At 41.1% G+C, this 21,575-nt stretch overlaps 1 protein-coding gene across 9 annotated transcripts in view; it reads right to left on the minus strand.

Moving 5' to 3' along the window:
• Window positions 1–21,575, minus strand: part of LDLRAD4 (low density lipoprotein receptor class A domain containing 4) — a 291,190-nt gene that overhangs the window by 229,582 nt on the left and 40,033 nt on the right. For all 9 annotated transcript variants that reach the window (XM_046925120.1, XM_046925119.1, XM_046925118.1 and 6 more), the window contains one exon: window positions 4,546–4,629. The gene's annotated coding sequence lies outside the window, so the exon portion shown is untranslated. The remainder of the gene's footprint in view (window positions 1–4,545; window positions 4,630–21,575) is intronic.

A 21,575-nucleotide genomic window follows, 5' to 3' on the forward strand; every position in this document is an offset into this window, starting at 1 on the left:
ATGTTCCTTAAGATTAAACTAAATGAATGGGATAAATTCTGGTGAGCACAGACAACGAAGCTCATCTATTTCACTGCACTCAACAATACCCTTTTGTTCACTACTCAGCTGACTGAAGACCCACCAGCTGTGCTTCTCTGCTGCTAGTTGCTTCCTGAAGGGAGCACTCGTTTCCATTTTCTCTCTGAAACAAGTGGTAGACAACTTGCATCACTGCAACAGCTACATGCCTGTACAGCACAGTCACACAAAGCACTGCCCATTTCCACCATGAATTTCCAGCTTTAAGACAAGTTAAGCAGGCAGCCCAGTCTTCACCAACTCTGAACAGAGCTATCAAAGCATACTCTTTCATAAGAGCTGAGCCAATATAAATGTTATCAAACGCAAAGGAATACGGGATGGAGCAGCAGCGGAAACAGATAAGCAAATTTCAGTCCAAAACATACTTGCAACAAGAGATTAATTTCATTGTCTTCCATGTGTGCAAAAAAGCAACAAGTAGCATCTGCCTCAAAAAATGCTTTGTGCAAGCCTGGAAGCAAGGCCAAACAGAAAATACGTGACGAACCCTTCTTAAAGTGCTTCAAATGACTTCTCAGTCCTCACCCTTCTTTGTGGGGGTTTCAATGAGCTTAACGGGAACATTCTTGAGCACGGGGGTCTACAAGATCAACGTTCAAGTTGCTGACTCAATATTTTATTCACATCCAAGAATCATTACAAACCCAAATGTGAGAGAGTAGTGTTTAATATAGCAACACATAGCTTCAATATGAATCAAACAGATAATCAATTTTATGCAATGAAATTCTGCTCTTAACTGAATTCCAAAGGCCTCTGAAGTTCAGCCCCAGCCCTTCAGTTGATCATTTAGATTTCTTTTTGCCTCTTTAGTAATCAGGAGTGATGGACAGGTAACCTCAAAATCAGCATCAGAAAGCTCAAGAGCTAAGTGCTTCTTACAGCAGTACAGCAGTTTCATTTTGAGAATGAAAAATACATGTGTCCTGTCAACAATAACACAAATGAGCAAACTAACACAGTAAGTTCACGCTTTTCTGTTCTAGACATAACATTTTTTCATAAAGGGATATGTTTACTCAAATGTCAGAAAGGGGAATGAAAATGGAGGTACCTCTTACCTAGTGGTACCTAATTCAGTATGCACAACACAAGGGGATTCAACAATTCACATTTCCTAAAACAGATGTTCCTGCATCTCATGCTCCTCCCTCTGTCACAGCAGGCAAAGTCACTTTTAGGTTCTAATAAAAAAAAATTCCTTGAGTGTATGCAACATTTTCAAAGAGGGAATAAAGACTGTATATCGCTGTCTTCTCAGTTCTCGATTTAAGCCTTCTTATACTTTTCAATAATGCCTCTTCCTACATAGATAAGTATTTTCTCTTCTGTCTTTTATCAGTTTAAATAGAGCAGAATTTGATATGACTTCTTCCAAAAGCAAGCAAATAAAATTTATATACATGAAACATTTAGAAAATGCAGTGTGTCAGTGATTCTTTAGTACATCTTCTCCTATGAACACTTCCTGAAATTTGGGCAACTCACTATAAGAAAACAACCATCCTCTAACAACATGAACTTCCTCCTCAAGGGTCCTGGAGAAGATGACAATCTATCGCTTAGTGGAACAGACTCCAAACCATGAAATACACGCAAGCTAGATGAGAAGAGTTAAATAAAGCTGCTAAAATTCAGCAGCATTGCAGGCTATTCCAAACTATACTTACTATAACCTACACTGGGTGTCCTCTGCATAAGCACCAGTGTGACTTTGTGGACTGCTGAGACTCAGTCTGTTGCAACTGGCATAAGTTGCCACAGGCGAGTAATCACAAGAAACTGACCTTGGCAAAAGCACATTTTACACTTCACTGCTGTTCAACTGTGTTAAACTAAAGAGAGAGCAAGCGAGCACAAGGGGAAGAGGGAGGGAGAAGGAACAAAGGGGAGATGGACAGAAAGCATAAAAGTGATTGCAGCCATTTTCAGTTTTACCTGAATTTAGGACTCTGATGCACATCGCTTCCAGTGCACAGAGCAACCTAGGGTTTCAGATGGATTCGGGGTTGGGGGAAGGGGAAGGGATTAAGTCCTAAATTAGGAATAAACACCTCCAAACACCTCTCAAGAAGGAAAGAAAAAGATAAAGATGACAATCAGAACTTCACACTTACCACCACCAGATTACTCACTGAATGAGGATTTTTAAGTTGTTCTTTCCCCATTTGGCTACACCACTTAAAAACGCATTTTAGAATCAGCTGCAACAAAGACTACAGGTATTCCTTAAGGCACACAGCAAAACAGTTTAGTCCCGGTTGAAAAGTATCAACACGACCTTGGCTGCAGTGGCTCTCTCACAACAGCCCCACAGCAGGTAGCACGAACTAGCATGGTAGAACTCCCCCTGCTGTACGTGCATTTGTGTCCTATTCTAACCATCTTTCTGAGTTCCCTTCAGTTTGGATCAGTTATCTCCCCGTCATCTCTTTTTCTTAGACTCTGCATTCCACTTCTTGCTATTGATTACCACATCTCCAAAGCAGCAGCCCTGGCAGAGCAAGGTGGCACGGGATTCCCTGGCTAGCACTAACCCACATCCTGCCCAAACTTCACAGCCAGTTGAACACAAAGATCAGCCAGTGGGTATTCTGCATTTCCAGGACATTCAGTGGTTGAAGCAAAACAGACAGAAGTTTTGGAGGAGTTAAAGAGAAAAAAACCAACAACATTCACTCTCCAATTATGAAAAGGTGCACAAGTCTTGACAGAATGAGACTGTACGCATTCTACATCTCAGTTACTTTGCCACTCAGTGACTTAAGGGTCAGAACCCTCTAACAAAATCCAACTGCACGCAGGTTCCCTTCCAAATCCTCAAGGATGCTTCTCTCCTACATAGATAGTTCTTCCATACTTCATCTGTTCACATAATTAACTCAAGAACCCTGCTGCAAAAGTCAGCCTTTATTCTTCTCACATATCCAAACCTTTTACATCCCTGTGAGAATCCAGTCTCCTCTTCCAGCTCCACCTTTCTCCACTTTAGTCCTCCACGTGTCATACTACTACAGGATGAAGAACAGTGAGGTCTGATGTGTGTTGTGTTATTTTTTTTGGCACAGACATATTATCTCAAACCACTCCCACCCAAGTGAGAGTCACCATGGTTTAATGACCTCTGCTGTCACTGGGCAGAGAGATGCAAGACTCAGCCCTGACAGCAGATGGCCCGTTCACACACACTGATGTTCAGCAATTCAACAGTGACATGATCACGTTTAGCCTATAAATTATAGAAACAGCAGATCCATGAAGCATAGCTTAAAATTTCAAGGGATTCAGGTACTTCCAAGTCTGAACTTCAGATCTGGGTCAAAAAGGTATCCGCTGCAGATCTGCAGAATATTAATCATCTCACCAGATTGTAGCTCTCACAAATAAATGATGTTTGAAAGGCCCACGGGTATGCTTTGTGACAGCAAGGCACAACTCTGCCAAAGGGGCTGGACAGGCAACCAAACTGCTCACTTCTTCTACATGGTATCTAAGTAAACTTAGCAGGGCCTAGGCTGGGAGTGCACTGATAGCTGTCGTATTTTGCTGACTGTGCACTTCAGCACAAAGTTTAATTACTCAACTTTGTACTGACTTAGTGCTACAACAGCTATGGAATATGGAAAATAAAATCAGGGAAACTGCTCTAGTTCTACAGCAAATATGGCCACCATTTGGGTTCAGCAATGATATGATCACTGTTTCTCATAATCGAGCACGGCAAAATAAAGAGCAACAAGAAAATAAAGAAGACTAAATAAATAAACTAACAAACAAGAAAATTCAGGAAGACTAAATATTCATGTTCGTCAGACTCAAAGTAAGCATATCATCGTATTATACAAAAGCACACTCAGCTGAAAGCAGGAATTTGGAGTCTTTTATTTCTTTCATGCATATCCTAAACAGGTCACTGAACTATTCTCTTCTCTCCTTGCAGTTGCCTCTCAAGCTCTGACACTACACCGCTTGTCACTCAATGCCAACTGATTTAACAGTTCAGTGACTAGGGGTCTCATTTTCAAGACTTATTTTTTGCAGGTAAAACAGTAATACCAACTGGGTCCTCCACATCCCAGCAAATAATTACTAATACACTGCCTACTCTGAGCAAATCACTTCCTCATGTCTTTCACTTGAGACATTTCCTTGAAATCCATATATTTCCACAAAAAAAATCCCAGAGCTCATATATCAAAATCTTCCACTATCTAAAAATTAGTAGTAAGGTTTAGTTACAGTTACGTATATGAATAACCACCTATGCACATACATCAAAACACGCATACATATGACTGCAACAAAACACATATCAAAAAGATCACGTTGCAATAAGGCAGAAAAGTTATGAGATTAATTTAACTACAGTATGCCCCTACTACAAAAGTTCAGTTTGCCTGAATTGTATTTACCTTTCTAGAAGCATTTCAGAAAGAAAAATCTTGACTGGTTTAAACTCACCCAATACAACATAGCGATATCCTTGACGTCCAGGGAGTCGGGAGATTCTTCCTGTTCCTTCTGGTTGTGAATACTGAGTGTGACCTACAGGAAAAAGAAAGTGAAAAACACGGATGGAGACAATCCTTCTTGTTCTCAGTGGGTCAGCATTTTCAAAATTGCTACTGTACTGACTTCAGAAGATCGATCACTACTGGAGCTCCTGAAGGATTTCAAATCAGACTCTGTTCTTTCTTAAATATCTCTACAGAATATACTAAGGGTTCATTTTTCCCTTCGCGATCACCGCCTTAATTACAAAGATACTTATCCATAGGCCCGATGCTCTTCTTTACACAGAACTATAACGTACCACTTGCATTTTCTGACATTAAATTTATTCTCAGGGAATTTGCAACTTTTAGGACTCACATTTCCTTAAGATTACTAAATTAAAAGGAAGGTTACGTTTTCTGCGCTGTCAAGTGCTTTTAATACATTCTACAAAACCAACAGCAACATAACTAAAACCCATGAAAAACACAGAATTACTCTTCCTCCCGTTCAAAACTTCATTTAATAAACAGCTACTGGTGCTTAGGTTCAGCACTCAATAACTCTGATTAAAGATGTCCGAAGCCTAAAAACAGCTGTGGAAATTCCAGCAAACTTTATCTTCTGCAATCTTCCACCAACTCCAGGATTTCCACGTTTCTAAGGGACTTCACTTTTCCTTGACAGCACGCTGAACATGCAGTTTTGCAGATATTTACGCTGCATAAAGCCACCTCGATCCTTCTAGCTCTTTCAGTAACAGCAAGCAAATTCGCAAAAGCTTTGCCTCAGATTTCACAGGCATGTGTGTGCCTCTCTCAGTACCCAGGCCGCCTTGCCAATATGTAGGATTAAACTTTTTCCAAGGTTGAATAAGCCACCATCTGTCTATCTTGTGTGGTGCTGTGCGCCATCCGGGAGACTTGTCCCTCAGAGCATGTTTCTACCATATGTCACTCCTGAGTGATCAGCTATGCCAAGACATTTGGGAAAAAATGACTAAGACTAGCTGGAAAACCCGTTCAGAATTCCAGAGGAGGTCTGCCAAGGCTGTATTTGCAAATAACTTTGCATCCACCAGTATGCAGGTATTGTACACAGTAATGAATAAACTTTACCTGAGGTGGTAGAATGATTCGGATGATGTAACTGCCCTCTATTGTCTAGAATTCAGACTTTTCAATAAGCCAAGAGGCTCAGGTATGATATATCTTCAGGAAAAACACAAGGAGTTTTTACCAAATAATTGTAATTTCTAGCATAACTGAGATAAATAGGAAGGGAACAAAACAGACACAAACAACGCATTCCAAGAAAGACTGCTTGGGTCTCTAAAACAAATTACCAACTTTTTTCAAAATAATCAACTAAAATGCCTAAGGTAACTGAACGTAAGTTCTTCCTAATAGACAACTGTATCTGAAGTGCTTGCCTGCCTGCAAAGTAAACCTAAACTGAATTTTAAACCAATGACTAATCATGGTTCACGCAATTAGAATTTGGCTAATAAAAATATGACTCTATCCAATTTCAGATTTAAAGAACTGCTTTATGTTCCAATTCCCCAATTATTAAATTAAAGCCCAAGCCAGCATTGTTCTTATGGCCAGCTCAAGGCTGCTCATTTACATAACTGACTTTCAAGGGCACTTCATTATGCAGCAATTAATATCAACAGAGAATCGACCAGATCTGCTACTTAATGTTAAGGAAGATGTTCTTGAGAACACTGAAAGAAGACAGAAACGAGTAAGTAGCAATGACAGCCTCCCTCAGTGAGTTCAGCATGGGAAATGAAATCTGTTTCTGCATACAATAGCAGAAGTATTTAATACTAGTAGACAGGCTATGGGAATCATTACATTTAGTGGGAAGAAAAAACAGGATGAGGAGTGATAGGAAACACAGCAGAGAATGTTCACAGAAGTAGGACTCCTTTGCCTGTGTTTTTCATTCAGAGTCTGGATGATCAGTATTCTGCCACTCTTTGGGTTACGCACCCATGCACAGATCCGCCTCCCCATGGGCAGGAATGTCATTTGAGCATGCCTCTGAGGAACCCAGAGGGGACTGCAGATGGAGACCAAGACAGGAAAACTACCGATAGTTGCCAATTGGGAATATTCTCCCTCTGGAAGAGCATTTGCACTTGAAGCTGGTAGAGATGCTTTTGGATCCGGCTTCATCAGGATGAGTCCCGAGTGCTCAGCATAACTCTGCATTCCACTTCGCACATGTGGTGAGGTTCACCACACGCTGTTGTTCTCAGAAACTTTTTTTTAGGAAATTTTCCTACGCTCCTGGAATTCATAAGCTTGGGAATCAAACAATCACATGAAGAAGCATTCCTTCATGAATAAAATCACTCTGCGGAACAACTAAATAACTATTACACAAATGCAAAACTTAACTGAAACATCTGTTGCTAAATGTAAGAGCAGGACAAGTAAAAGGCAGACAGTGAGGTCTATTTCCACAGGAAGCCTCATTTAGAGGAGAAGACTGAGGAGAAAGTGTTTACAGACAACAAAGGCTCTCTGAGAACAAGTTCTATATTCTTTGAGCCACCCATCTGCAGGGTATTTCCAATTTTCCCACATTCATTCAGCAAAGTTCATTCCCCAGCAGAGGCTTTGGGCACTAATTGGCAAGAGGTTTGTTTTGGGGATTTTTTTTTTCCCCACTGACCAAGACATAAAGAAAATGCAGTGCGGTGGGAAGCTATCGAACGTCACTAACAAGCCCAGAGGAGCCAGAACTCGACAAAAAAAGTCAACTCTGCGGGCGCAATGGTACATCAACAAAAAAAAGAGGTTGTTGCTCAAAATGCTAATGCAGTATTAAAGCAAAGCGCAGTCCCTCGTATCATCAGTAATCAGTATCCATATATTACCACCAAAAGAAAACCCCTACTCGATGTAAAATCAACTGGAGGCTTTTTTTGCACTTAAAGGTGCAAAAAGAGGAACCGAGGTAATAAAAAACAAAACAAAACAGGCTGCTTTTCCAAAGCAAAGAGAGAAAGCAATTTTCCTCACGCGTCGTTCCTCGTCTTCGCTTCCCCCTCCTCCACACCAAACCCAAGAAAATCTGCCATTGCTTTAGGTCAAAGGAAAAACAGGCCCAGCTGCCGTAAGCCAAACAACGTACAGGTTTGCTATCTCCCCTGCTGTTTTGGCTCGGGCTCTTCAGACTGGAAAATTCAGAAGCACGATCTCCCAAGCTCTATAAATGCCAGAACCATCTAAGAGGAAAATAGGACAAGGCCACCCCCAGGCAAGTTTGTACTAAAATCTGCTGGCTGCAAGGCAAAAATACAGTAAACATCACATAGGGACAGTCTGCACCTTGGAAAGTATTCCATGCGAACAATACAGCTTCCAAAGGAAGGCTGAGCTGGAGCGGCTTCTGGAGAGCAGAACGCAATGTTTTAAGATCTGAGTGAGGAGGTAGCGAGCTAGTGGCACGCTCAGCAACTTGTGTGACAGGCAAAATGCTTCCGACGTTAACCCAAAGAAGAAATGCAGAAGCGATGTTCAGTGCTTTCGATGGCAAACTAACAGATTCGGCACCCGAGAACCGCTCTGCAGTTCGCTGAGGAAACATTGTTTTTATCTGACAACTGATTTCACAGAACAAAACAAGTAATAATAAGCAATTAAACAGTCGATATTTTCTTGTCTTTCGGGGAAGAATATTTCAGTTACATTTTCACAGTCCTTGAGAGATGAACTTTGCAGCTGACTACTGTATGTTTTAATGTGCTCTGCACTGACTCAACCTAGAAAAACAAGCCAAAAACACAAGTTGAAACATCCTTTTTCCTGTGTAGCTCCAATTTGCAGTAGCAAGAAGCTAAACAACATGCTCTCCTCCAGATGGCTGAAATAAAAAGAACACTCTTTCTGATTAATTAGGAAACAAATGAATCTGCTGTTAGCACAACAAGTTACCATCAGGAAACCTGGGCTCCCACTAAACTTTGGTATTCGCGCTTGCTCTGCAGCTGCGTTCAGAACCTTCCCAAGAGTGGGCTCTCACTTCAGAAGAGAAACATTACACGCAAGTCCACGAAAATACCACACCAAATAACGCACATCTGAAAAGGATTTGGGCCCATCCCTGGAAGCGCTCGAGGCCAGGTTGGATGGGCCCTGAGTGGCTGAGCTGCTGGGTGGCAGCCCTGCCCACGGCATGGGGCTCTGAGGTCCCTTCCAATCCAAACCATTCTGTGATTCTTTCTAAGGACAAACCACTCTACAAGTCAATCCATGAAGAGAGAGAAGTTTCCTAGAAGAGAGTGTCCACTGGAATAAAAGTGTCTGAAGGCCTCACTGCACTGTGAGGAAACACCAGTGGCAGAGCTGCTGTGTGAAAGAACTTAGGTAAGGTTCAGTGAGCAACAGACACCGGTGCATGTATGTTCCAGCTTTCCAGCTGGCCCAGGCTAAAAATCCCCAGGCTAGACAAAGCACAAAAAGCAAGGATGTGACAGCCTGAGCAAGAGGCCAGGCCACGGTCCCCGGCAGGCAGCTATGGATGATGGTTAACATTTCAAGTGCAGAAACTGCAGATGGAGGAGTTAAAAAAAAAAAGCACAAAGCACATAAATCAAGTCAAAACTGGCACTTGCTGTATTGTTATTATATGTTGCTACTAACATGCCTTACCTCTGGAAGAAGGGAACTGAGCTCACCCAACTGGGGGAGGTACAGGGAGCTGCAGTGAAACATTTCCATGCTCTCAATATCCCTCTGCTTTCAGTGTAAGACATGCAGCTTCCCCAAAACGTGGCTTAAGCCCCACAACTAGTAAAGGTATACTCAGAGAAACAAGCCATCCTGTTAGGATGGTGCTGCTGAGGCAGAGAGCTCCTCGCTTCCTATGAACAAACAATTGCTTTTATGCCCCAAATCTGGGACCTGATACTTCAGCAGCAGTGTTTAAAGGAAGACCACTCAAGAAGAAGCTGGCAGTTTGCTGGGAAGGAAGTAGCCACATCTGGGGCTAAGGCGCAATTTCACCGCTGCCTTTAATGAGCAGATGCATGCTTAAAGAGGGCACGGAGCCTCAGTGAGGATTCAGCAAAACCACACCATTAGAAATCAGAGTTCTTCTACGTGCACAACTGACGTTTTCAAACATGCTGAGAGTTATTTCCCAGGGACAAAGGGAACGGTAGAGACAATTACTAGAAACTAAATCCATGACTGGTTTTTAAGATCCAGCTAAAGGCACTGCATCCTCTGAAGTAATTGAGGAAGCAAAGCGACTAAAGAAAAAATAGAACTGATTCTCCACACGTTAAAAAAAGAAGGATTATGAGAATACTATACCTACAGTGAAATCACTTAATTCAGCCAAGTGAGCTAATCTCACTCTTCCTTATAGGCCTGTGATAGTTACCTGCAGCAGAAAATAACAGGCAACAAAAAACTACAGAAGACCAGAGAAAACACCAATGTTGCAAAGTGCACCTGCCCACTATGTAGCACGTATAATTACAGAAAAAAAAAAGCTGATTTTTTTTTTTTTTTTTTTTTTTTTTTTTTTGGAGTATGAAGTGTCAGAAAGTAAACTTCCAGCAAACACAGTACTGCTTGGCACACTGTATCAAGAAGATCCACTTCTCTTTGTTTGGAAACAACCACATCTGTCCATCCTCTCACTCAAAATAACGCGGACCTCGCAAATACTCCAATGTCTTCTCTTCCCAGGGTCAAGAGAGACAATGTATGTTGTGCGTAAGCCTTTCTGCATCTCTTACAACTGCTGCTTTCTCCAAATTTTTCCCAGCTTAATGTATCATTTCTGGGCTGAGGAGGCAGGAAATGCACATGCTACTCAAGATGCTGGGGAGCAATGAATTTATACAGCAGCAATATTGATAATGTCTGTTTTATTCTGTTCCTTTATTAGTAATGCCTAACATGTGATTTGTTTTTCTCATCAGTGTAGAGCACTGAGTTGGTTTTACACTGCTGTTTATCAAAAACCTCATAACTGACTCATGCATGTTAACAGTCAGCTCAAAGCTCATCACTTTTCAGTGGAACTGCAGTTATTTTCCTCCCTGTAGATCACTGCCCATTTATGTGCATTAAATTTTACCTGCAATTTACCATTCTACCGTCTGGCCACATTGTCTTGTCGGGCACTCCTCCAATGTTTTATGGCTCACTCCAATCTCACTATCATAAACAAGCAGATATCATCATCAAAGTACCTCTCTTCATTGATAAGCCCCTTTTCCCTTTAGATGTTGAGTACACCAACCAGTCCAACCATACTGTGACCTGCTGGAATGGACTACTTATTTCATCCTTATTATTCCCACCTTCAAACAATGTATTAGTCCATAACATGACCCTCCTCCATGCACAGCTTACCGTCCCTATGTTACAGAATACTGTCAAAAGCCTCTGAACAGCTTCCAGATCTTCCTATCCACTTGCACATCCACCCCTATCAAAAGGCTTCACTGAGTTTGAAAGGCGTCTCTTCCCTTCATAACAGAAAAGCTGACTCTTCCTGCAGCAAATAATCTGCAGGGAACAAAGTAATATAACTTTACGGTGTGTTTGTTGTTGTTGTTGTTTGGTTTTTGGTTGTTTTTAAAAAGATCCACAGGCATTTCCATATTTTAAAGCCAACTAACCAGGGAATGCAAAGTACCACTAAACTCTCCCTTTCTATAGAGCTTCACGTATGACTAAGACTTAGGAAAGGCACAGTAACAACAACTTCTCTTGTACCTTTCCCATGAAGACAATCCCTTACTCGTTTTTCTAAGTCTTTGACCTCAGGAATGAAAAGTAAGGACACAAAAAAACAACTGCAGCTTGGCAGATGTGTGGGACTGCTGGCAATTGCAGAGCACCAGAACACTTTTTGACTGGCTTCTTGTGCCTGTGTAAGTTTCTACTATTCTTCACCAAATTAACAGACTCATTTCCATCCCCATGTTGGCTCATCTTTGCTGATCATTAAGTTATTGGCACAGTGAACTGTGCCCCTGTAACCTCCCATCCTATCTGTTTCCTGCTGGCACATCACTGAGAGCATGGGTATTCCCACCTCAATGCTAAAAAGGTCTGTCCTCTGTAGAGTTGAGATTCATGGAAGTTAGAGACAGAATATCGATGCCACTTACTCATGTGTTCCTGCACTATTGCACAGTATATATATGTATATACATTATATATATGCACAGGCATATTCCAACCCTTACATTTACACCTGAAATCTGCAAGGACTCCTTACATAAAAGTACCCTACTCACTCATGCTAGCCCTACCTGTAAGACCCTCAGCATCTTTGATGCTATGACTTTCAGGCTCCTTGTACCTAGCTCGTTCGCATTCACTGGCATGTGGCCTGGAGCTCTGCAGAGCACAGGGCACAGACAAGTACCAGCATCCTCTGTTTACATTACATCTCACACCAGCCAACTGATTTCCCAACAAGCTGAAAGATCAAAGAAGCAACATTAAAAAAAGGTTCAACAAAAGGTGGCATTGCCATTACAACCTCTCTTTATTTGAGCTTTCTTGTTAGTTTCATTAGATGGAGAAGCAGAGAGTTCTGCAAACAGTTTTGCTTAGTTTCCACGTGTGCTGCCAAATTTCCATCCTGCGGAACCAATTCTAAACAGAAATAAGTGTCTCCTTCCCATCCTCTGTTCCTCCATGTCATTCTTATAAAGGATATGGAAGAAAAGTTGAATGAAAATGAACTAGTCACTGCGGGGGAGGGGGGGAAGGGGATCTAAATGCTAGTTTTTCTTTTCTGTTTTTTCCAACTTGCCAAAAACTCTGGATCACTTTGATCCATAATTCTTCCTTTCTTACAGCTATGGAAAGTTTTTACGCTCTCTTTTTAAACTGAAGGCTGCCAGAAATGACTTTGTTATAAATTGGTGTTCACAGTTATTTTTATGGAACTTTTCTCAGTAACTTTCAGCTCAAGCAGCTCTCATGAAAATATTTCCAAACCATCAACCTGGCTAAATATTTCCAGTAAAGCAAAGTAATCCCCAGTTCCTAAATACAACTCTACTCTTTTTTTTTTTTAACTTGACTTGATCCTTCAGAAAACTAATACAGCTTTAAAAACGGGAAAGACAGAAAAAGGGGTTAGGAGACAAAAATCTGAGTACTTCAAACAGTGTCTCATGTCTCTCTATGTCTCTCTAATAATCTCTCTATGATTATAGAATCATAGAATGGCCTGGGTTGAAAAGGACCACAGTGATCATCGAGTTTCAATGCCCCTGCTATGTGCAGGGTTGCCAACCACCAGCCCAGGCTGCCCAGAGCCACATCCAGCCTGGCCTTGAATGCCTCCAGGCATGGGGCAACCACAACCTCCTTGGGCAACCTGTTCCAGTGGGTCACCACCCTCTGTGTGGAAAAACTTCCCCCTAACATCTAACCTAAACCTCCCCTGTCTCAGTTATTAAAGATGCAGAACTGGAAATGGACATGAGGTATACGCCGTAATTTCCCAGAAGTATTAATAGCAAATTATTATTATTATTTAAAAAAAAAAAGGAAAAAAAAGATAACTGTGATTTGAAGTAGCATTGTACCTAACCCTGGCCTAGCAGAAAGCTCTCAAACAGATCTGGCCATTGCTAGCCTATGCTCACAGCCAGAGTTTCCACACTAAGATAAAGGATCCCTGAAGAAGGAAAGAAAATCTGATGGGCTTTGTATTAACATTTTGTTTATTTTTTTTTCAGGGCAGAAGTGCAAAGAAGTCATTTATTACAATCCTTTCCGTATCTGTCATATGTTGCATGTTTTATGTAACTATCACACATTTGGCAAACTCTTCCTACCTACCCATATGGTAGGGAAAAGCTCAAACTGTGGAAGAAAAATCTTCCCTCACAAAGTAAATTTCCTCTCTAAGAGGAACTGTCAATTGCACTGAAGTCTCCGCACTCTCCTCTAAACCACTAGGACAAATATTCCACATCATCCAAAATTCACACTTCCTTGGGAAGCAGAACTGTCAGACCCATATCTTATGGAAGGTAGTAACATAAGCCTTGAGGGGAAAAAAAAAAGAATCACTTCTCCAAGATCTGGGCAAAAAAATAAAAGGCGGTGAGGGAACAGATGCTGAGAAGAGCTCAGGAAAAGTCCAGGTACGGGAGAACAGGAGAGATTGCTCCAGACAAGCAAAAAGGACCGGCCTCTCTGGCCTGAGACTTGAGGGACAAACTCACAGAGTATCAAAGCTTTCACCTGCAACATATCTATATGCTTTAAAAATGCTTCCCAATATAAAAAATTTGGATCCTAACATAAAAAAAGTTCAATACCTTACATAGATGTCAGACTGTTTCGCATGTCAGCAAACAGAAGCCACAAGCAGTCACAATATCACCTCTACATCAGATCTTTAGCAGGTTCAATAATGAGACTGGGAAGAAACCACCTCTTACCTCAAATATCAGGAGTTAGTGTGGGGTTTTCAAGCCCAGGTGGACCAGTTGCTTTATCTGTAGGACTGCCAAGTCAACAATTCTCGTTGACTTTGTTTGAAAGCTACTTCATGAGCCTTTTGACCTCCTGAGTTGCTACAAAATTCCCTGCAAATCAAATACATACTTTACAGCCGTGATACATCTGAGTTAAGAACTCAAGAGTCAGCAACCTGGCAGTGTTTCTGAAAAGGAACATCAAGAGCCAGTGTTAAGTGAATAATGAAAAGATTGTAATGTGACTTTTCAGTGCACCTGTTGAAATTTATGGAAAGTCCACCCCCAAAATTAGTACAGAGAAAAGATTTAAAGAATAAAAAGATACAGCACTTGGTTGCTTATCTACAAGATTAATCCTACGTGGAAGCACGATAGAATCCAGGTGAAATGGCCCAGATTACGATGCACTGGAACGTCGCAGAACATAGGAAACTTGTCCTGACTGAATGGGCTCCAGAAAAATTCTTTCCAATGCCTTCCTCAGCCAAGGCAAAGAAAAGGGGAGCAAATCACTGAGCCATGGCACTGGTCCATTTGAACACAATTGCAGAACTAGATCTGGCTGATGGGCAGAAGAACAATTCAGTGAAAAGAACAGAAAAAAGTTGAATCATTTGTCAAATAAAAGGGACTGTAACAGACTCTTCCCATGAACTTCTGCCCTTCTGTTATTTCTACCACCGTATCACAGCTCTGTATATCAACTTCCAGAAACCAAAACAAGCTAGACGACCTCAGAGAAAACAAGACTTCTTTTCTGCAGTGCCAACCAATGTCATATTAAGAAGGCAAGTACAGGTTTTATTCAAATAACGTAAACATTTCTAGCAAATTGTTTCAAAAACCTCGTAGCAGCCAACAGAAGTGGCAGTTGGTCTTCTATACCTGAAAATCACGGAAACTAACTTTCAGTTCTGGAAGGTATCTCATATACTCTGAGTATTTGAGACTCCTTTTTCATCCCAGTGCTTTACAAGCAAATGCACAAATAGCAAAAAATATTCACTTCACAAAGACACCAATACAGTAGATGCATTAGATAACATTCGCAACCTTCTGAAGCCTCTCAAGTATACTGTGCATAATGTGCTCGCTTAGTAAAACAAGAAATAACACCCCAACGTCTTGCAATGATTGACACAGGCACAGAAAACAAAGACAGCAACTCACCGGTAATTTTCAAACAGCCAATTATTTCATCCTTGTTAAAGCAAGCATGAAGATTGTAAATTAAAGTATCCTGACACAGACATATACTGAATCTCTTCTCCATATGGTTTGTGATCCTAATTTAGGTTTCAAATTTGCCAATAATGACACAACCTGTACTTTTAAAGGTAGTACTAAATTACTTCAGAAGCAGAAGTCTCACGTCTTTGAACACAGCCCTAAGAGGAATTACTTTCTCCTTTGATTTAGTAAGCTTCTGCTCTAAGATTTCTGTCTGTAGGTGCACTGGAACCTCTGCTTTGAACATCTTTTAAAAGCAAACAACTTTCCCTAAAAACATAAAATCATCTCAAGAGCTACACCATGCATTCTGTGATAGAAACCCTGAAAACAGATCATTTCACAACTATACTGTACAGTTCTCATATCAATTGCTAAATAAAGAGTGTAAATAAAGAAACTCTTTTCTTTATATGGAATCATGGAAAATAAATCTCTCTGCGGCAACCTTATATTTTCTATATAAGCAACTCTTGTGAAAATTTGTACAAACATATCTTGATACATCAAGTATATCCTCCCATTACACCACATTATGTTTGATACACTATTCTACACACTACACTTGCAAAGGGCAGAACACTGCCTGCTACTCTGCTCCCAAAGTCCACTTCCTGTAAGGCAGTCACACAGACATCTCAAGCCTGAGACATTTAATGGACTCAAGTTGTGCCAGGGGAGATTCAGGTTGGATGTCAGGAAATACTTCTCAGAAAGAGTGGTCAGGCACTGGAATGGACTGCCCAGGGAGGTGGTGGAGTCACCAACCCTGGAGGTGTTCAAGGAATGTTTAGACTTTGTGTTGAAGGACGTGGTTTAATGAGAACTATTGGTGATGGATGGATGGTTGGACTGTATGATCTTGGAGGTCTTTTCTACCCTACATGATTCTATGATTATTAATCTGTAGTCAAACTACAAGAACAGAAATGCAGCCACTTCAACTGTCCATGTTTCTACAATTCTGACAGTATGAATCCTAATTTGATCCACGCATCTCAATAAAATATTGCAAGTACATTGAAGCTGCTTAAAAACCTACATGCCAAACAACAGTTTCGGTTGACATATTTGTTGTTATTTGTTAAATATGCCTATTGACATATTTGTTTCTGTGCTTGGAGAAACCCCATTTGGCTGAGCAGCAGTAAGTCACTGTCACACCTGTAACAGAGTATAACTATCAATTGGGAATACAGTGAAGCAAAACACATGGGTAAAAATAAGCAGATCTATGCACGTATGCGCTTCAGAACTGTTCTCTCCTATCCCTGTATTCTCATGTTTGCTCTTTCTGATATGCAGTGAGCAAACAGCAGGTCCTGACAGATACTTCCCCTTCCCCTGCCATGAGGATTCGGCCAAGCAGCAGAGGTGAAATCTTACCATAAAAACAGGACAACATTCCTACATAAATGACTAGAAATATTCCAGTAGCTTTACTATATGGAACTATTTGTCATTTGGTCAGTTCCAAGCAGTAGTTTGGCTTGATCATGTCACTTTATTACTTTTATTAATACAGTACCCAGTGATGAAAACATCTGTGCAATGGAAAGCAAAGCAAGGGAGAAAGGGCAGGAATAGAAGAAAAAGGTGTGAAAATCATCAGGAAAAGGGGAGAAGAGATTCAAGCAGCTTTGAAAACTGCAAAACACCGACCCTGGTGGTGTTCAAAGAGTGTTTGGATGTTGTGTTGAGGGACATGGTTTAGCGGGAACCATTGGTGAAGGGCGAATGGTTGGACTGGGTGATCCTGTGGGTCTTTTCCAACCTTAGCAATTCTATGATTCTATGAAAAGTAGGCAGTTAACAAAAAACGGACTTCACAAAAACAGAGGCCATTTCCATAGGCAGTTAAGTATTTTAGTCCACAGGTAGCACTTCCTTAGTACTTATTTCTGGAAGAGAACATTAAAAGAATCAGACTCAAACAAATTAAAAAACCCTCACATTAAGTACACAGAAACCACCCACTCTTTCTGCCCATCTTTTTCGTCGCTAGTAGGTGTGGAACATCTACAGAATTAACTCAGAAAGAAGACCACAAGAAGCTTAAATATGACAGAACGCAGACACTCGCCTTGCGTGCACACTGTCACTGTGAATTAGGCATGAGTTGACAAGCTAAAGACCTGGCTTGCAGTCTCATCATTCAATCATCCATCCAATCTCATCAATTGAGCAAGACAGTAATACATGTCCCCTGCAGCTTAAATGACAGCAAAACTGTGGGTTGTAATCACAGGTCATCTTCAAAGGACACATCATTAAGGACAGTTTTGCTCCGAATCGGTTTGTTGAGAATAATATAATACTTTTCTCTTTGCTCTTTTTGACTCTTGCATTTAACACTGTTTAGAAGAATATACCAAAATGAATATTTCATCACTTATTAGGAATAAGCTAACAACAAATGACATGGGGTCAAATTCAGAGTTAGCCATTTACAGACCAAAAACAATGACAAAAATGAGGTCATCCAGACAAACTTCCAACTGCATCTTCAGCTAGTGTTAATCCACAGTGTCTCTGTTGCAGTCTTAACAGTTTTATTAGAACCTCAAAATGGCCTGGACCTTTTCCCATCCTATCATTGCCCGTATAAAAAGTTGACTTCCCACCTCTTTATAAGCTCCCTTCAAGCACTGGAAGGCTGCAATGAGGTCTCCCCAGAGCCTTCTCTTCTCCATGCTGAACAAGCCCAGCTCCCTAAGCCTTTCTTCCTAAGAGAGGTGCTCCAGCCCTCTGAGCATCTTTATGGCCCCTTTTCTTCCTGTTCTTTTCCCACTTGCTCCATCAGCATCCTTTGAGACCACATTTTAGAGGACCTAGTCCTCAAATTGTATAAAAGGTTTTTTTGTTTGTTTGTTTGTTTTTTTTTTTTTTTTTTTTTTTGGAAAAGAGCAGTTAGAAACAAAATTCTGATTCGGCAAGGTTAGGAAAAAGGGTGCATTTTAAACATGACAAAAACATTAGATGCTACTGATAGCTGAGGCAGTGTTTTTTTAGGGTGCGTGTACTGTTATTTATATTTTGGCTTATTTTTCAAGTTTTTATGCCCCAGGTAATTTAAGACAACTTCTTCACTTAAAGATCACTTCACGCCACTAAATGGCTTAACAGTATCTTTCAAATCTTAAACTAAAATATATTCATTTTTCTAAAAAGATAATAAAATTTATTTTAAATGACCTTAAATAGCAAGGTTTTAACCAAGATCTTTCAAGTTACAGACACCAACTGACCCAAAAGCAAAGATGTTCTATTTGTTTTTTCCCACGAAGATCAGACTTGGCATATGCTAGCATATAAGCTGAATTCCCTTATATGTAGATAGTACTGGCTAGAGCAAAAGGGGAACACATTTTGTATTTGGATTTTCAGATTTTGAAGGCTACAAACAGCACTGAAAATTCTGAATTGCCAGAAACATTCCCTGAACTGATAGCTCGTCCTGCCCTACTGCAAAATAAGAAAAAAATAAAATTACAGTTGTTTTAAGCAGGTAATTATAGTCACACAACTATGGGGCAAAGCCAAGGACTGGTGTAAAGCTTCCGTTTTTTTCCTTGGATTCTTTTTTTTTTTTTTTTAAGTTTAAATTCTCTTTGACATAATAATAAAAGAAGCATTGAAGAGTGTTTTATTTCACACAACAACTGATTTAAGACATAGAATCATAGAATCACCAAGGTTGGAAAAGACCCACAGGATCACCCAGTCCAACCATCTCGCTAAACCATGTCCCTCAACACAACATCCAAACGTTCCTTGAACACCTCCAGGGTCAGTGACTCCACCACCTCTCTGGGCAGCCCATTCCAGTGCCTGACCACCCTTTCAGAGAAGTAGTATTTCCTAACGTCCAGCCTGAACCTTCCCTGGCACAGCTTGAAGTCATTCCCTCTGGTCCTATCACTAGTCACACAAGAGAAGAAGCCGACCCCCAGCTCACTACAACCTCCCTTCAGGTAGTTATAGATATGTGAATATTTCTCACCAATGCAGGTAATTGCATTTGTACTAAAGCATGTATTTTAACACAGAAAGTGTATCTTCAGAAACTGCCAATACTGGAGACCGTATTTGGTCATGAAAGCATTACTGTTTTCAGCAGGAAGAGATACTACTGACAGTGGGTGAATTTCAGAAGTCAGCACCTAGTAAAGTAACCTAACAAAATTCCAACTGAGATCAACTTAAAATTTTAAAACACATGTTTAGTAACTCATGTTTCTAATATCCCAAGCAGAAATACTAGTAAGATCCAAACTCAATTATCCTAAAAATTAAGACAACAAAAAAGGCTAAATAATTTCCCAGAACACATGCTGAGCAAAGCAAGTACTCTGGGATATACACATCAGGCTCAGCCAGCCATAGTTAATTTTCTTCAGGCTCTAACTCATACTACGGTATACTCAAAAGTTAATTTTTTATTTAATCTTTGCCCAAATACACTTTGCTTCCTCACGCAGATGATGTGTGAGGAACACACAGAAGGTTTTCATCGCATTTCGCAAATGATAGAGTATTAAAACTTACTTTGATGCAGTAACAAAGCAATGGCTATCAAAAAAAAAAAAAAAAAGACAACAAATATTTGAAGAACTTGGAGAAGTAATTCAAATGCCTAAGGAGAACAGCAATACCTTAACACAGGGAGCATCCATGAACAAAAAGAGGAATTGCAGAAATACTACCTTTGGCATGCCCTTGATGGGCAACAAAGTTGTCTCCTCACAAGCCCTGAAGAATGGTAGAGAACCTGCAGGCCTTTCCAGTCACTTCTTCATATTTAATTTCAAAAGCAAATGGTGGCTTTCCATTTTATGAGTTGTCCAAACATCCAAACGCTCCTTCAACTCCAGAAGCTCTGCCCTGGGCAGCCCGTTCCATGCCCACCACCCTCTGGTACTAACCTTTTCCCTAACCCCCAGCTGCCCCTCCCCTGACACAGCTCCATGCCGTTCCCTCGGGCCCTGTCGCTGTCACACAGAGCAGAGCTCAGCGCTGCCCCTCCGCTCCCTGTGAGGAGCTGCAGCCGCCATCAGTCCTCCCCTCAGCTCCTCTGCTCTGAGTGACCTGAGCTGCTCTTCATACTCTCGCCTTGGAGTCGAACTGTTCCCACGAAGATTAAGTGGTTTTTTAAGGAGTACCAATAGGGGGCACCAGAAATGGTACAGAAGTTCTCACACTGCTAGCTTCTGTGTTGCAATAGGGAGCACAGGATCTACTGACAATCCCTAACAGCTGTTTAATCCTAGGTAAAACATGGGCTGCCCTGTATGTATATTTAAGGTACGATAAAACAAACCCAAAAGACAGTGGGCAGAGAAGTGCAGGCAGATGCGAGGACTTCAGTACTGGGGTTATCAGTGTAGTGCTTCTTAGAAAGAAAAAAATAATCATGAGGAGGATGCAATTTGCAGCTCAGTTTTGGCATCCTCACCAGTTTACAACCACTCTTATGTAATTAGCTAAAGAACAAGGTAAACTCGAGCTCAGACACCAGACCCAGGCACCTTTTTCTGAAGCAGTGCTTCGTTAGGGGGATTTCACGTTCAAGGTGAAAGCCTGGCACTAATGAAACGCAGAGTCCCCCATTTCTCTTCGTAATGATAAGCAACAACACAGGAAGCTTCTCACATTGTCCAGTTCAATTTCCTTCTCGCTTAATTATACATCAGGAGTAATTCCACTAAAATTAATTAAGTTACATCAGAGACTGGCAAGAGAAGGATTAGCCCTGTCAGCAGTGTGACACGGGAGAGATGACTGCTCTCCCACCACGGCCATCCATTTTCAGCCTCAGAGAATATTAACCCATCACGTTTGCACTAATGGCCAAAATCACTCAATCTTAGGGGAAAAAAGCCACAAGCTGAGGACAGCAAGGGCAGCCCACCAAGGACACTCACTGCTGAAGATGCCCTCTGTGTGCTCCTTCTCATCGGGACTCCTGCACTGGCATTACACGTTTGTCAGATGGAAAGAAAATGTTCCTTTCCAGCTGCTAGTGTTTTTGTATTGGCCACCTCAGACAAACAGTACTGACTACTGAGAATCCTATTTTCTTGTTTAAGTCTCCAATTTCATTGCGTAGGAATTAAATGCTCCAGCAAAGTATGAGGGATGTCTGACACCCCTCCCAGGACAACGTGGCTGAAAGAGAGGAGCCACCAAACCACCACGCATTTGCGAGTCATGTAGTCATACAATATCAAAGAACCATAGAATGGTTTGGGTTGGAAGAAATCTCAAAGCCCAC

This window comes from Gallus gallus, chromosome 2 (genome assembly GCF_016699485.2).
Source record: "Gallus gallus isolate bGalGal1 chromosome 2, bGalGal1.mat.broiler.GRCg7b, whole genome shotgun sequence".
Classification (NCBI taxonomy): Eukaryota; Metazoa; Chordata; class Aves; order Galliformes; family Phasianidae; genus Gallus; species Gallus gallus.